The 15,181-nt window shown below is 42.8% G+C and overlaps 2 protein-coding genes across 4 annotated transcripts in view; one reads left to right on the top strand and one right to left on the bottom strand.

The window, feature by feature from the left end:
- LINS1 (lines homolog 1) overlaps positions 1-5,501 on the bottom strand; it is a 141,724-nt gene extending 136,223 nt beyond the window's left edge. The window contains exon 1 of the mRNA XM_086958062.1: positions 5,403-5,501. The gene's annotated coding sequence lies outside the window, so the exon portion shown is untranslated. The remainder of the gene's footprint in view (positions 1-5,402) is intronic.
- A 139-nt stretch (positions 5,502-5,640) lies between these two features.
- The window catches only part of ASB7 (ankyrin repeat and SOCS box containing 7), a 258,258-nt gene continuing 248,717 nt past the window's right edge, over positions 5,641-15,181 (top strand). For all 3 annotated transcript variants that reach the window (XM_086958060.1, XM_086958059.1, XM_086958061.1), the window contains exons 1-2: positions 5,641-5,744; positions 12,777-12,864. The gene's annotated coding sequence lies outside the window, so the exon portion shown is untranslated. The remainder of the gene's footprint in view (positions 5,745-12,776; positions 12,865-15,181) is intronic.

Below are 15,181 nucleotides of genomic sequence, written 5' to 3'. Positions count from 1 at the left end.
GGTATTGAATGATATAGAGAAAAATGGTCCTAGACACAATTCATTGAACATCAATAAATGCAACACTCATATTAAATCTGAGTTAATCCATAGGACTTAATCCTGCATTATAAGAGAAAACAGCAACAGAAAAGCCAAATGCGTTAGTAGTCTTAGTAATGCTACCCAACAAATAATTATACACAACAATATTTACAAAGCAGCAAAAAACGTCTGCAAATTTATTTCACATTCCTATCTACAAATTGTTAAAAAAAGTCCCAAGAGTCGGGAGGAAACTGCCAGGTGCAGTAAACTGTGTAAAAGTATGTGCTCAAGTGAAAGGAAAAAAGGTAGATAAACAAATATTCCAATAATTACAAATGTTACTAAGGTACTATTCACTTAGTATATAGCGCCTGCCCCACGTATTTTAATCATACGCTCAATCTAAAGTTGTTCGATGATGGGGAGGGGGTTGGAAACAGAGGGTACAGGCGTCAAATTGGGGGGGGGGGAATTGTCAACGTTTCGACCCTATTGCTGTAGCGGGAGGATCAACACCTCAGCTGCGGGTCTTCTTCAGGACAGGAAAAGGGGGGACCTAGATTATAACAAAGGGCAGCGCCCCAGCAATGAGGTTGGCCACCATTAAATGATGGGTTCAAATGGTCCAAAAAAGCTTGGAGCTAGGGTCTATCACTCAGCCCTTAGTGTACAATTCACAACACAGGGAAACGTATTCCCAATTACAATCAATGATTCTTGATAGTTGCACCACACAATAATGTAAATCAAATTTTCAGTAACCACACAGTGTGTCCATGGTGTAGCTCTGACACAACCTCTAACGGTATCACTGCCTTCCTACGTTCGGGATCACCACGTTTGGCTCGGTGATTTTTGTGGTTACTGAAAATTTGATTTACATTATTGTGTGGTGCAACTATCAAGAATCATTATATATATATATATATATATATATATATATATATATATATATATATATATATATATCTAGTGTCGTTTGCCAAGTTCCTCTTTTTAATTAACATATTTGTTCCAAATTTTTTTCCTTTTCAGTCGCCACTATTGGGCGCAAACTCACGCCTGTGAGTACTGACCATAATGCTCCACAAGGAGCGCATACTTTTTCTGGCGGTTGGCAGTCTAGTTCTCTGCCACCACCACTGCATTTAAGGCTGCACATTTACCTAGATAAACAGAACCGGCCACGCTCCACGGCATCTTCATAGCCAGGGGCAGACGGTTATTCCCCAAAGCAAAGGAGTAGCCTTGAGTAAGTAAGTAAGTACGATGGAGCTGAGCACCAAGAGCAAACAAAGCAGCTCATCTATAAAATGACTGCCACATCATTTACCTCCCCTAAAGTTTCTTCATTAACAAAGTGGGACTACAGCGAGCCACACTGGGCCACCCGATAGAGGCGTGGGTGGGAGCGTTGCAGAAATGGGCAGCGGCAGAAGAAACACTGCGGGAGGAGGAGGTGAAGGGACTACGAAAATATCCCATATCTATGGAATGAGCCCTATTATCCCACCAGTTCAACCAATTGCACACGTGTACCGACCCAAGCACTTCTCAACGCAACCCACATGATTCAGAAGCACGAACCTCGCACAGGAGTGTACACAGGACACCGCCCCCACCACCCCAACCAACATGTAACGCACAATAACTCCACAACGTACTGCACCGTATACTGCTACTAGCAACATTGTCCAAATGATAGCCCACAAACAACGCTGTGACACACCTACAGACTGTAGCGGACATGACCCAGACTCCCTACCCGATGCACACACCCTGACTCCCCCCCCCCCTCAAGGTACCTCCAGTTCATTCTCCCCAGTTCCCCCGACATTACTTTACAGAGAGGGCAAGTGGACTGCAACAACAGATATTTATTTATTTATTTGACAATTTTTAAAGCGCGCAAATACCCTTGGGTGTCTCGGCGCTGTAGATGCAGAACTCTCATGGGGGGGAGGGGTATGGAGGTTTAGGCAGGGAACAACCAGGTCTTTAGTTTCTTTCTGAAATTCAGAAGGGTCGGAGCACACTTGATGTGTAGAGGGAGTGTGTTCCACAAAATGGCTGTTGCCACTGAGAAGCGTTTGTCGCCCCAGTTGGCCCTTCTTGTACGGGGGACCATGAGTAAATGTGCTGAGGATGACCGCAAGGTTCTTGTGTGTTCAAGCGGTCGGAAGGCTCTTCTTAAAAATAGGGGTCCATGATCATGGATAGCCTTGTATGCTATGCATAGTGCTTTAAATTTGATACGGCTCCTCACCGGTAGCCAGTGCAGCTGTCGGATGTAGGGGGAGACCGATGCAAACCTAGGGATGGATAGCAGTGTCCTGGCTGCTGCATTCTGCACTGTTTGCAGTTTATTGAGGACCTTTTGTTGTGCATTGAGAAACAGTGCGTTGCAGTAGTCAGTTTTGGAGAATACCAAAGTACTGACCAGGGTTTTGCCTGCATGAGGAGGAAGGTATGGGATTAGTTTTTTTTATCCTTTTTAGTGTGTGGAAGGAAGAGGAAACCACTGCATTAGCATGTTGCTGAAATGACAGCTTGTTGTCGAAGATAACGCCCAGGTTGCGTACCTTCGTTACAGGTTCTGGGGGTTGTCCCATCTGGTGGGGCCACCATTGTGGGGACCAGGTAGGTTGAAGCCTCCCGAATGTCATCACTTCTGTCTTATCAGAATTGAGTTTAAGACAGTTGGATGACATCCAGGAGCTTATTGCCATCATTCCCATTTGGAAGTTGGCTGCCACCGAGATTCCATCATTGTGTATTGACAGCACCAATTGGGTGTCGTCAGCATAAGTAGTCAGGGAGATTCCGCAGGATTTTATGACCCTCGCCAGGTCCGACACATAGATGTTGAATAGTGTCGGACTTAGCGAGGATCCCTGCGGTACTCCACATGGCAGGGAGAAAGTCTGGGATGTAAAATTGCCTAGCCTTACAGTTTGCGGACGGTTTGCCAGAAATGAAGCCAGGAGGTTTTTGGCTTTGTGTGACTACAGGCATCCCTCCTCTTCCGTTTGGATTCATGATGTCTGACTGAGGTGAATTACGTGTAGGTTCTTTTCTGTGTTTTGTCTAAGTTGGTGTATGTTTCCCATATGTATATAACTCACGATATTCCTCACACTTCACTTTTGAAATACAAGAACTATTTCACCATCTACTCAACATGGTGCACTATGTACAAAACACAAAGCTGTAATAAGGCCATAGGACCGTGTATTTTATGAATTCTCCATCTTCTCATATCCTCTTAGAGATCAAAGAAACAGACCGACTAGGTGCTGTATATATTTATATTTACAATTTTTCAACTATCTCTACATTCATTTGAGAACAAGGTATGTCTACGACTGAAGGAGTGGTAACGGGGAGTAAGCACCTTAGGTCCTGAGGAAAAGCCTTGGGGTAGGGTTTGAAATTAGTTGACCAGAGAAACTTAGTGACATCACCCAAGAGGTCTCCCATTTTTTAACCGTATAGACTGGAGGTACCAAAAAATAATATAATACTTTTTCCCACTAGAGACATTTTTCTAACTCGCAATACTCTCGCCTTGCTCGATGCGCATGCGCATCGACAGGCGAGACCTAAAAAAGTATCCTATGTGACCACAGTCTTGAAGTAACAATAAAATGTTATTGAAAAGTAAAATGTATTACAACCACAGTCTAATTTTAACCACTCATGTCAGGTGCCATTTGCTAAATGAATATATTTAAAGTACAAACATGATTCATAACCTAGAGAATTCTACTGCAGGAAACGCGATGCGGTTCAAGTTGTACGCTGCAGGAAAGTGCACTAACACTGTGAAACGCGGAAATAGCTTTTAAAGCTTTATGCCTACATACAAGGTATGATTAACCACGAATTTTCGAGAGTAACAATGGATGGGGAACATACTACAGCTCCCAGAGAGCCTCACTACCGGAAGTGCACCACGTTTTAAGTGAGTAAGGTCGCACCCCTATGCAACGCGCACCAACCTTGAGAATGCGGAAGTATCCACGTGTTCCGACACGCTTGCAGCTTACAACTGAAACAAAAGAGGTAATAACCTGTTTGCAAATTAATTTCATGAGTCCAGCGAAAGCGTGGTGTAGATAATAGCTAATGCGGCCCATACTTTTAGTTGTAGGTCCGCTCCCCCTACTGGACTATAAAAGGAATACGAGCAAAGGAGAAAGGAAGCCCCTGCCCCCAACTAAAGGAGAATATGACTAGTAGAAGCTTCCACTCTACTAAGTGAGTACATATTTGAATGATAAGTGCTCATACATAACACCTACACAGAGATGCGAATTGTGAACAGTTGGTTTTGTTGATTATAGGCGCTTCCCGCAGGACATCTACCAGTCCGAGTGAGACGAGCGCCATATGGAGACATTGATGTAAGTTTATGTTTGTCGCCAATGATGGCTGATGGAATTAAAATCATAGAGTTGTCGCGATAGGTACCAATAGGATAGATGTCACAATTGGAGTCTCTCTTGTTTGTGTTTTGATACAGTTCCCAACACCGGGTTTCGCACAATCATAACAGCTAGACTAAGTGAAGGTAAGCATCACCGGACAATTAACCATAGAGTGCAATGAGAGGTGCAATCGGGCATTTAGAGTGAATAAAAGACCATTTTTTGTTTGTTTTTCAGCTGCTTGGTCCTGATGAGAACTCTACAATTGGAAAGAGTTCGAAACGCGTAGACCAGTTTGTGTTTTCAGCCATAAGAATATAAAACAAAGTCTAAATTGTTTAAACTTGTCATTTGTGTTGTATGATCAAATGCTATGGCTTATTTTTGAAAAAAGGTCCCAAAAACAAAAATTCAAAGATATAGGATGTATGTTGTTTGTGTGGCGAGTGAATGAAAATACAGCATGAAAAGAGTATGAGAGTGTAAAATGGAAGAATGTTTGTAGATTTTATCAAGTAAGATTTTTGGTGAGGTGCAATGTGTAAACATTGAGGGATTTGTAGAAATTTATAATTTTGATATGTGAAAAAATAAATAAATTAAAGAAAAAAGATTTCAGGCAGAAAAATAAGTCTACGGTACATGTTGTTGGATTCTCAATATGGCCTCTTGTAAAAAAAGAGTAGGAGCAAGGTACCAGTATTGGCATTCGGGTCCAGGTCAGAGCAGGTATGTCTCAGACGCTTCGTCTGAACTCCAGATTAAATGCCAAAAGGCCTGCACAAATGTCAGTCATGAATAGACCGTAACAGGGTCCACCCTGACCTGTCGCTCACTCTCATAACATGGGGCCCCAATCCGAGCTGCGCCATCTCTCCTTCCTATCTAGAACGGCAAGCCTACCGGCCAGAGACAATTATCAACGTCTATCTCTAACAGACTCACCTCAGTTGGAACTGTGGCTTTCAACCCCTATCGCTCCAAGCTGAGCGCCACTTGCTGACAGTAAAACGATGGACCCCCACAAAAGCACGTGTGAACTTCACATCCAATCAGCACATCGAAATTCTCTATGACCCGCTAGACTGTGCTTGAGTGCCCCACATGCTCCAATCCTAGGCCACTTTACTCGTTAGCAGTACCGCCCACTCCAGGCGCCTCCCAGAATATGTTCGACCCTGGGATTGGTTGTTATGCGACCCGGAAGTGCTAGAATTATAGACGAATGACATCCGTTAAAAGATCGGCAACGGACGACGGACGAAGTAAAATTCACGGACCGTCCGTGTAAGTAGTCTACGGTTTATTACCGTACTCCTACATTGTCCCACGGCGCTCTCCTTTTACCTCTTGAAGGCTCTGATACAATTTACATGTCCAGGGAGGCCACCGCTGCTTCCTGTTTGCTTCAATTGCTGGTGGTCGATTGCTATTGTGTTGTAATTACATTTATGTAGCGCTTACTGAACTTGACGCGGTGTTCAATCGCTACGGCACGCTGCTTCAGAACCATATGTTCGTGGTAGATGCATTGATTATTGGTTTGTTGGTAAATGGTTTCTATTTGTTATGATTGGTTATTTGGATTAGTCCTGTGCTATCAAGGAAAGCATTTCATGCATTTAAGCCACCGTTTTTGTGATCGACTAATTAGGAAGGATGTAAGTTAAAGCAATGGCTAGTGGGAAGCATGGATACGCAAATACCCTTTCTTTGTGGTAGATTGAAGTGACAGGATCTAGACGTCAGTCGTTGGCATATGAGCTCATGCAATGTGTAGTGCAACAAAAGGACCGACCTAGGAGATTTGGTATAGTTAGGTTGCAGGGATGGGTTTTCAAAGAAGGGCTTGTGGGCAAACTGCAGAAAAACAATAGTGGAGAGTTGGCACATATAAATATAGCTTAAAGTAGGGAGCGCGCAGACAGTAAGGTATGCAAAGGATGGAAGGTAAGGAGATGATCATTCCAAATAAAGCTATAAAGAGCGAAATGGTCACTGTGTTTAAATAAATGTTATTTTTTATAAATGTTTTTTGGTAGTGTAGAGCAAGATGGCTTGCGTTCAGCGAGCTCTGCTTATTGTAGAAAGCTGAAATGGGCAGCATGCTTGAATTCCCGACTACATTTTTTGTTTCACCTCACAGGCATACATTTCTTAAAAGCTTTGCAATCTCAGAGAGCTCATCACGTTCACTCACATGTGCCAGCATCAGCAAACAGACCATGGCTATCAATTGCAACACCACGAGACCACAGTTCTTGGCACTTGGGCACTGCTTACATAAACTTGAAATTCAGCCTCTTAGACCCCGCTATGATGCTCATCACTCTCCACGAAAAGACTCCGGCGAAGATCGAGCGCTACCTAGATTTTCTGGAGTCTGTTGATATGAATTATCTTCACCCGCTCCCAACTCCTGGCCAGTTTATTAGACCACAGTAGGCTCGTGACCGGCACCGGGGTCCCAGACAGTTATGTTGCATGGGGGCGTTCTCCCTTAATATCGGATCGTGAGGATCGGAACAAGATAGCTGAATGACTGCACTCTGACAGAAACCAGTTGAGATCCCTCTAATAGGACTCCTCAAGATGCTCACACTGAACATTCTTGATCACCCATCTGTTTTGAATTGTTGTTGCCTCCTGACATGTCTTTCGCAAGTAGAATACATTTTGTGCGTTGCCTTTTAAATTATGCATAATAAAGCCAAATACAAAATATAACATTTTAATAGCACACACTTGAAATTGGAAGCTAAAAAGAACGCTGCTAACCCTAACTAGATTTATGGGAGCAACAGAGATCAGGAAAGAGATTCTAGTATGAATCATTGAAACATTGGTGTGCGCATTGGGAGCAAAAAGGACAGTGGTGTGCTAGAGTCGCATATCCCTTCCTTTTTTAGAAGTAAAACTATTTTTGAAATGCTGCAACTTACCATTAACATTTTTTCGACTTGAATGAAGTAAAATATTTAATGATTTCTGTATTTGTTTGCTGTGTACTTGGCACTTTATTGTTTTGAGATTCAAAGCATAGAAAATGCTTGAGCTATAGACCTCGGCTGCCATTATTTATTCACTGGGGTACTCAAAAGGGAAAAGGTTAAGAAGTGCTACTCTAGCAACACCACAATGTCCTTAGTGTTGGTTCCTCCACCGCTTGCCAGCTCGCCCTGGTGATACTCCAGATACTTGTTTTGTGACTGCCGCAAGGAGTCAGTCATAGGCTGTGAATTTTTAATGACACTATGCTATCCGATTTGAAGTCAACTGGACCCAGGAGACGGAGGTAGGTTAACAGTCACTTGTAGAGGGTCGAGGGGTTGGGACTCTGAGATGCACTGCAGACTTGGCATGCCACGCTCAAGAGTATACACGTCAGTAGCTCACAAAACCCTGTCCCGCAATACCGTTCAGTTACTGGCCCCAGCTGGTATCCTTCAGAAGATGGCTGCCCAATCCTAGCTCGGTGAATAGAACAAGAAATGCTAGCCCTCCTACTTATTTAGTCTCGCCTTAAGTTTATGAGACAACAAACAAAAATCAACGTTTCTTTGTTTGTATGGGTAATTTTATTTAACCCTTTTGTTCATTATTTTTAGTAAGATTTATCTTTTTCCATAGGCAAGAAGAACACTTTATATACACCTATATACAAATACAAAACATTTATACATTTATACATATTTACAACAACTATACAAATAACACCTTGAATCAAACAGTTATCAACAAACTTCACGTATGAGAAAATATATAGCAATTCTATGTTCACAAATGGTTAAACAAGTTTGCATTTCCTGGTTTGCTCCCGAGGAAGAAAGCGCGAGTAAGACGCATACAACAGCGAGGGATACGCACCCCCGCCACTGATTGAACGAGTGATAGTTGGACAACGAGTACACGGCATGGCGATCGACGCCCCGTGATCACTACTAGAAATCTAGGTCGCTCGGAAAGGATAGAATGAGCAAACAGAGGACCTAAGATAGCATCTAATGCCACACCCGACTAAGAATTATTCTTCTAAAGTACTGACTTCATGCGGCGCACAGCCCTTCGTGTACAACCGAATCACGAGAGCCGTCCGCACTCTGTATAAAGATCCAAAACATTGAGAGAGCCCTGAGGAGAATCTGTAAGCTTGGACAGATTCGAAACGCGTTGGCAAGGCAAACGACAGACAGACAGTTCAAAATATTTGCCCTTGACGGGTTCAGTCTTTATTGGTGGAACTAATTGTGGCAAGGCAAACGACAGACAGACAGTTCAAAATATTTGCCCTTGACGGGTTCAGTCTTTATTGGTGGAACTAATTGTGAATTAATTTCTGATTTCTGTCGCATCATTTCTTTTCCACCTCTTGGGTCTAGTAGCGGTTTTTTGTTTATTTTCACAAAGATTAACCATTTGTGAACATAGAATTGCTATATATTTTCTCATACGTGAAGTTTGTTGATAACTGTTTGATTCAATGTGTTATTTGTATAGTTGTTGTAAATATGTATAAATGTTTTGTATTTGTATATAGGTGTATATAAAGTGTTCTTCTTGCCTATGGAAAAAGATAAATCTTACTAAAAATAATGAACAAAAGGGTTAAATAAAATTACCCATACAAACAAAGAAACGTTGATTTTTGTTTGTTGTCTCATAAACTTAAGGCGAGACTAAATAAGTAGGAGGGCTAGCATTTCTTGTTCTATTCACTGTAATTTGGGTCCAGCTGCCCCCTGTCCCAGGACCAAACTCCGTGGATTTACAATCCTAGCTCGGGGCATCTCAGATTGCACCCCATTAAGCTCCGACTTTTGCTGTAGGAACAGCGGATTATGACTAGGGTTCCCGGTTTTATGAAATTTATTTTTCAAACCTTTCTGTCTGTATTTATCCATATTTATTTTATGGTCATTTTATCTGCCACATTTATTTTTGTCGCAAGAAAAAAAGAGGCTAAAACTAGTATTTTACCACATTTATTTAAATGGTCATGCACACTTTCACTAGGTTGTTCTAGCTGGGCTTTTTTTAAATTGGATCCTATGCTAAATGCATTATTCACATTGGGAGCGTCCCTGCCTTCCTAAGAGAGTGCAGGCAAGTTTCTTCCCACCCAGATCGTTCCACCCCTAAGGCCCTACTCAGGGAAAGCATGCTCTCCTGACTGGTGGCTGATCAGCGAGGGGAGACCCTCCCCATCACTACCCCAGGGCTCGACAAATCTGAAAAATTGTACTAGTCCTGCAGGTCTAGTAACTTGGAAAATCCCCTCGACCCAACTGCAACCTACTTGACCTCTGTCTTTGAAAACAGAGCAAAAGTGACAAGTTAACAAGATTTAAAGGCATCTTTATTGCTTAGTTCCTTTGTGAGCAATAAAAATGCCTTTAAATCTTGTTATCTTGTCACATTTGCTCCGTTTTCAAAGGCAGAGGACAAAAGTTAGTTTGTTTCCTACTCGCCAGAAAGGGCGAGTAGGAGCTAAAAATAGCTCGTCCTCATCCATTCTCCCTCGCAAATGCGAGCGGGCGAGTGGATTTGTCGAGCCCTGTACCCAGAGAAGTGAAACCTCTCTAGCTCCTAGGGCCTATGGAGACAAGAGCAATATGCGATAATTATGGCTCGGAAATCCTGGAATGGAACCACCTTTCTATAATACCTGCTGTATTTTGTCGCCATCACATGCCGCACTCTTGCTTGCCCTGTGTGGTATGGATACGAGGTAGGAGTATTGGGCTCACCTCACTTGAAAATCGCCGGTGTTACAAGGCATATCTGAGCACACCCAATCCGTCTTGGGAGCCGCAATCTCGGGTTCCTTTGGTCCCTGCCAGGAGTGACTCACTCCCTCGTAGGACCCAACCATCCGTTTCATGGGACTTTCGCTCCACCTTTAACAATGTACTAAATTTCAAAATAAATGTTTTTCTTAATGCGCTCCCCTTTGACCCCCGCTCCGTTCCTTGCGAGCTAATAGTTGTTAGGCATGTCTGCCCCCTCCAAGGCCTGCAACATCAACTTCCTTCCCCCTCCCATACAAAAACAAAAGGTTGCTGGGGCTTTAGCCGATGTCAATGAGTCTTTTCACACCTTTTAATGGGCATCTGCTGCTTGCACTGCTCCAACAATTTACACCTTGCCTGACCACTGCTGTGAGTGGTCCTGGAGGGTCTCTGTAGACACGGCGCTCCCAGCTGCACTCGTTCACCCCTCTTAGGAGCGGCAGTTTATGGGCAGCAGTTTACGATTTCTTTCGTCAGCCCGTGTGCACCTCTGACTCAAATTTTATAGAGGAGCACAGAGGCTGCAGGAGCATTTGTTTTGTAAGTATTTTCCTGTTTCTATATATAAATACAGACAAAAACCAACAGGTTTTCCATCCTTATTTATATGTAAAAATCTGTTTAAACGGAAAACAGAGATCCTTAATTATGACCAATCTGTGGCCTCAATGCTTGATGCCTGGCAAACAAGTTGTGCAAAAATTTCTTAGGCTAGGAATTGAATGCCTTTTCCTTGACCTGAACCGGAGTATGGCGGACTAACCCAGCATACTCCTGATGGCCAGAAAGGTGGTCATGAAAGGTGTAGGGAACGGAAAACAAAGGGACAGATATGCAAACTGGAGACCAGAATTTTGAAACTGGACAGAGAGGACTATGTAATTTACCCTAGACAAGCGCCTTGAGCTTGACAAAGCCTCCCTCTGACAGCTTTGTCTAAATGAGCCGCGCCAAGGCTGGCTTTAACAAGGAGGATATATGAATGGGAAGACCAATCCAGTAAACTACTGTACTGGCTAGCTATCAGAGACCTGGCATCCAGGCTCGTCTCTTACCTCTCTCTGGGAGAAGGATGTCCATGTTCCCTGAAATAGTGGCCACTTTTGCAGACTGCTATCATAGCCTCTTTGAGACACATGAGCAACCAACCTTAGAGTGCCTTGCCCCACTTGTAGACAAGCTCCTACTTCAAAGAATATATATCTAGAGGACAGACTGGAACTTGACAGTCAAATCACACATCCTTAGATCGCGTGTGCAGTGAAGGAGATGCACACGGGCAAAACACCCTGCCTGGATGGCTTCCCTATAGAATATTATTGATGATTCTAAACACTATGAATGAATATTAGACTTCTTAAGCGCAAACTTAGCCCAGAGGCGGCCTCAAGGCGCTACAGGAGGGACTGTCATACAGAAATAAAGTGAGGTTCAGGCTAATATCTCTGTGAAAAGCCAAGTCTTCAGAGCCTTGCTGAAGAGTGTGAGATGCTTGTCCCAACAGATTGCCAGGAAGGGGTTCCATAGCCTGGCAGGCAACAACTATAGCTCCCTCTCTTTCTGGCCATGTTCCTGGAAGCTGTTTGGGCAGTCCAGTTCCCACAGTGACTAGATACGTTGACTTTTGTGGTTCCTCCAAAATCACAGGACTCCTGCGTTTCTGACCGGCCATTCTCGCTCATTAATTCAGAGGTAAACATTTACACATAATCCTTTCAAATAGGCTGATCATGGTTTTAATACACCTGGCACACTTTGACCAGTGTGACTTAATTCTTCACCAAACCACAAGTATATGCAGAATGCTCATGGGCCTGACATGGCTGCTTTCTCTGACAGACCCTATTGTGCTGATGCTTTTCAATTCTGAGAAGGCTTTTGATACTGTGGGCAAGGGGGTTCCTAGAGGGCGTTCTTCAACCCATGGGTTTTGTGCCAAAATTCATATTGTGTGTCTGGTAATTGCCCTATACGGAGCTTCTGTTGCCATCAATTTCACATGAGTTTATATGGTCTGCCATTAATGCCTCAGTTTATAGAGCGCCTTTAATGCGTAATCAGATCTTTCCTACGATATCTCACCTACTCTTGTTGCCTCATGTTGTGGTTGGCCACTCTTAATACTGTCGGGGGCAACTGGGCTTGTATTAATTGTTTCCTACAGTGCGGAGGCAGTGGTAAGTCACCATGTGGTCCTTTTGCAGCAAGTACCAGCTCCAAAGTGCTGATTAGGATGCCATTAATGATCCTGAAGTACAGAAGAAGCCATCATTGGTCCCGCATAGCCTTGGCATGTGTTGGTGCAAGTGATGACTCCTTCAGTGTTTGTGCCACAAGCAATGTACATAGCAACAAATTGGGCTGCCAGTAACTCCTGCACAGCCATTAAATCCTCTTTCAGTGTTTTAGACATGTGCCCTTTTCCAAGTTTAGAAGTGTCTTGGATGCTTGTAAGATCACGCCCAACCATCTAGCAATGCTTTCTTGCAATTACTTGGCAGCTGCTAATGCCTATTATTTTCCCTTACAGCCCATGAAGCAGATTGAAGGAGCCCAGGGACAGGTGGGGGGACTCAGCCCGGCCGATCATTTAGAAACACACAAACAAGGTGTGCCAGGTATGGACAGCTAGAAGTCTGCACTTAAGGAAATATCTCAGGAGGGTTCACTTCAAGGAGGCATTTTTTTGGAGCGGCACAGGCTGATGACAAAGCAGAGTTGCTACTGCTTGTTGATTCCCCCAGAGGCTGCTTCTATGGCTTCCTATAAAGAAGTAGAGACTGAGGGCAATATAGAGTAATTCATACTCGAATAATGTACTCCCTCTGCTGTGTGAATGACTCATCTACCACCTTGCATTGCTAAAATTGTCCTTATTGAAGCCTTCAATTATTTAGTTTTAACTTCCAGCAACATTGCGATATCACACTTCAAATATTATTCCTCAGCAATGTCCTCTTTTAACAAATCAATAGGCACCGTACACCAGTCTTTGGGCTGCATTCCTTATAAAAAAAATATTCTAAATTAAAATTTTGTTTTTGGTGAAAGTCAAGTATTTAAATCATACATGCTTTAAAACAGATTCTATAATTGCAACTTTACCCACAATACTGATTGATTGCCACTAAGATTCCGAAGGATGTAATGGAGATGGAATTGTCAATATCTTGGACATCATCTGCGACCCAGTGTTGTTTATAAAGCCTGTGCGAGCATAACCAAGAATCACACAGCATTCCATTGCGTTGTCTTAGAGTTCAGTTCCTTTAATTGTTTCTTCTTTGAGCACCCACTAACCAACATGTGTTTTATCTGGCAATTTACAGCAGTGATTTCCTCAAGTCTGGAAGCCATATGTAGTATACACATCATACGTACAGCTAATTACGTACATACTAAATCCCTGCACCAAGGACACTACATTGGTTCAGTCACCACACTTTTTGATATTTCCACAGTGATCCAAGGAAAAACAAAAAAAATTCTTTACTGCAACCATAAATTATTACAACTCAAAACAGTAGCCCTACTATACGGTGCAGTTCGCTAGTCTGTGCAATAATGTGTTAAAATAATGCGACTCACCGTAATAACATTGTCTGTATAATAAAGGGTACAAAGGACAACACACATAGGGTATCATAAATTGTGACTATATGGCACCTGTGTAAATAGGTGATTTATAGTCCTAACCCGTCACACCTCAACCCATTGTGTTTGTCGTTACGTATGTGCCAAGTCATCGCTTTAATAATCCATAGCACAGCCCAAGTGATTGAGTAATGCCATCCTAAATTTCATCAATGCTGTACGGTTAAGAAGTAAAATATTAATTGTGATAATTTGAAGTGGTTCAACACAATCAGTGTTGTATGTACCCAAACCCAGTGATCTTTGCAGACTTTTGGATGCTAAGTCGACTGAGAATCCTAAGGAAGATCTTTCCTTTCCTGTGCTCTCTTCAACTGGTGCAGGCAACCCTAACCCTTATTCTATTCTATCAAGACTAAATAATTCTACTTTACCTTTCTGCACCCACATATCTGCTTTCAAAAGAATGCATCAATTTCTACCCTGCAGTTGCTCCCAGTCTGACAGAGGATTTTCTGCAAGGCCCTCTGCATTACCCATCATATATTTTAAGAACTAGAGACCGCCTGCACAAAACACTGGGCGAATTCTCTGCTCAAAGATGCACGTCAAAATAGAAATTCCAGTGTAGAACAAATTCTGAATTGTTGGTTCAGCTAACCTGCAGTCTTGAACAAGAAGAACTCTAGAACATGCTACCTGCTCAGCTAAGAAATAGCCACATGGTCTTTAGTAAAGAGCTTAAACCATGGCTGTTTTCATTCAGCTCAGCCACATGTACACTATTATCAACTTGATGAGTATATTTATTAACAAAGTGCACTGATGGAAAACATGCATGCAATAAACCCTCACTGACGTAGCTGCCCGTTATGCTTATTGCTCCATTATCGGAGAACAGCTTTCATCCTTGCACACTTTGTCTACAATCATGCGTAGCACAATAGTCCTCACTGTACATGTGTATGACCCTCCTCCTTGCTGTTAGTGCAATGAACCTGTGTCTACCTTTTACTGTTTCCCTCTTCATGCAGCTTACCACACTTCACCTGTCACTAGAATACCCAACTGGCGCCCTCTTTCTCATAGGCATGTAACTTAATGCTGTCAGAGGGTGAGTTGTTTGCATTTCAATCAGGGTTATCTCAGTGCAAGCACTGTTAACGCCATGATAAGTTTACGTGAAGTTTGTGTATCAGGCATTCACGTTACATACGCATTGTTGGGAGTGTGCAGTTCTGAGTTGAATACTTATTTGGGTTTTCCACTTGAATTTTAAGTGCAGTGGGTCTACCAGACGAGGCTCTAAACTAAACAAGCATTTGCAATGCAATAGGTCTC

The sequence above is a fragment of the Lissotriton vulgaris genome, chromosome 2_1 (assembly GCF_964263255.1).
Source record: "Lissotriton vulgaris chromosome 2_1, aLisVul1.2, whole genome shotgun sequence".
Classification (NCBI taxonomy): domain Eukaryota; kingdom Metazoa; phylum Chordata; class Amphibia; order Caudata; family Salamandridae; genus Lissotriton; species Lissotriton vulgaris.
This window is presented reverse-complemented; position numbering and strand designations above follow the sequence as displayed.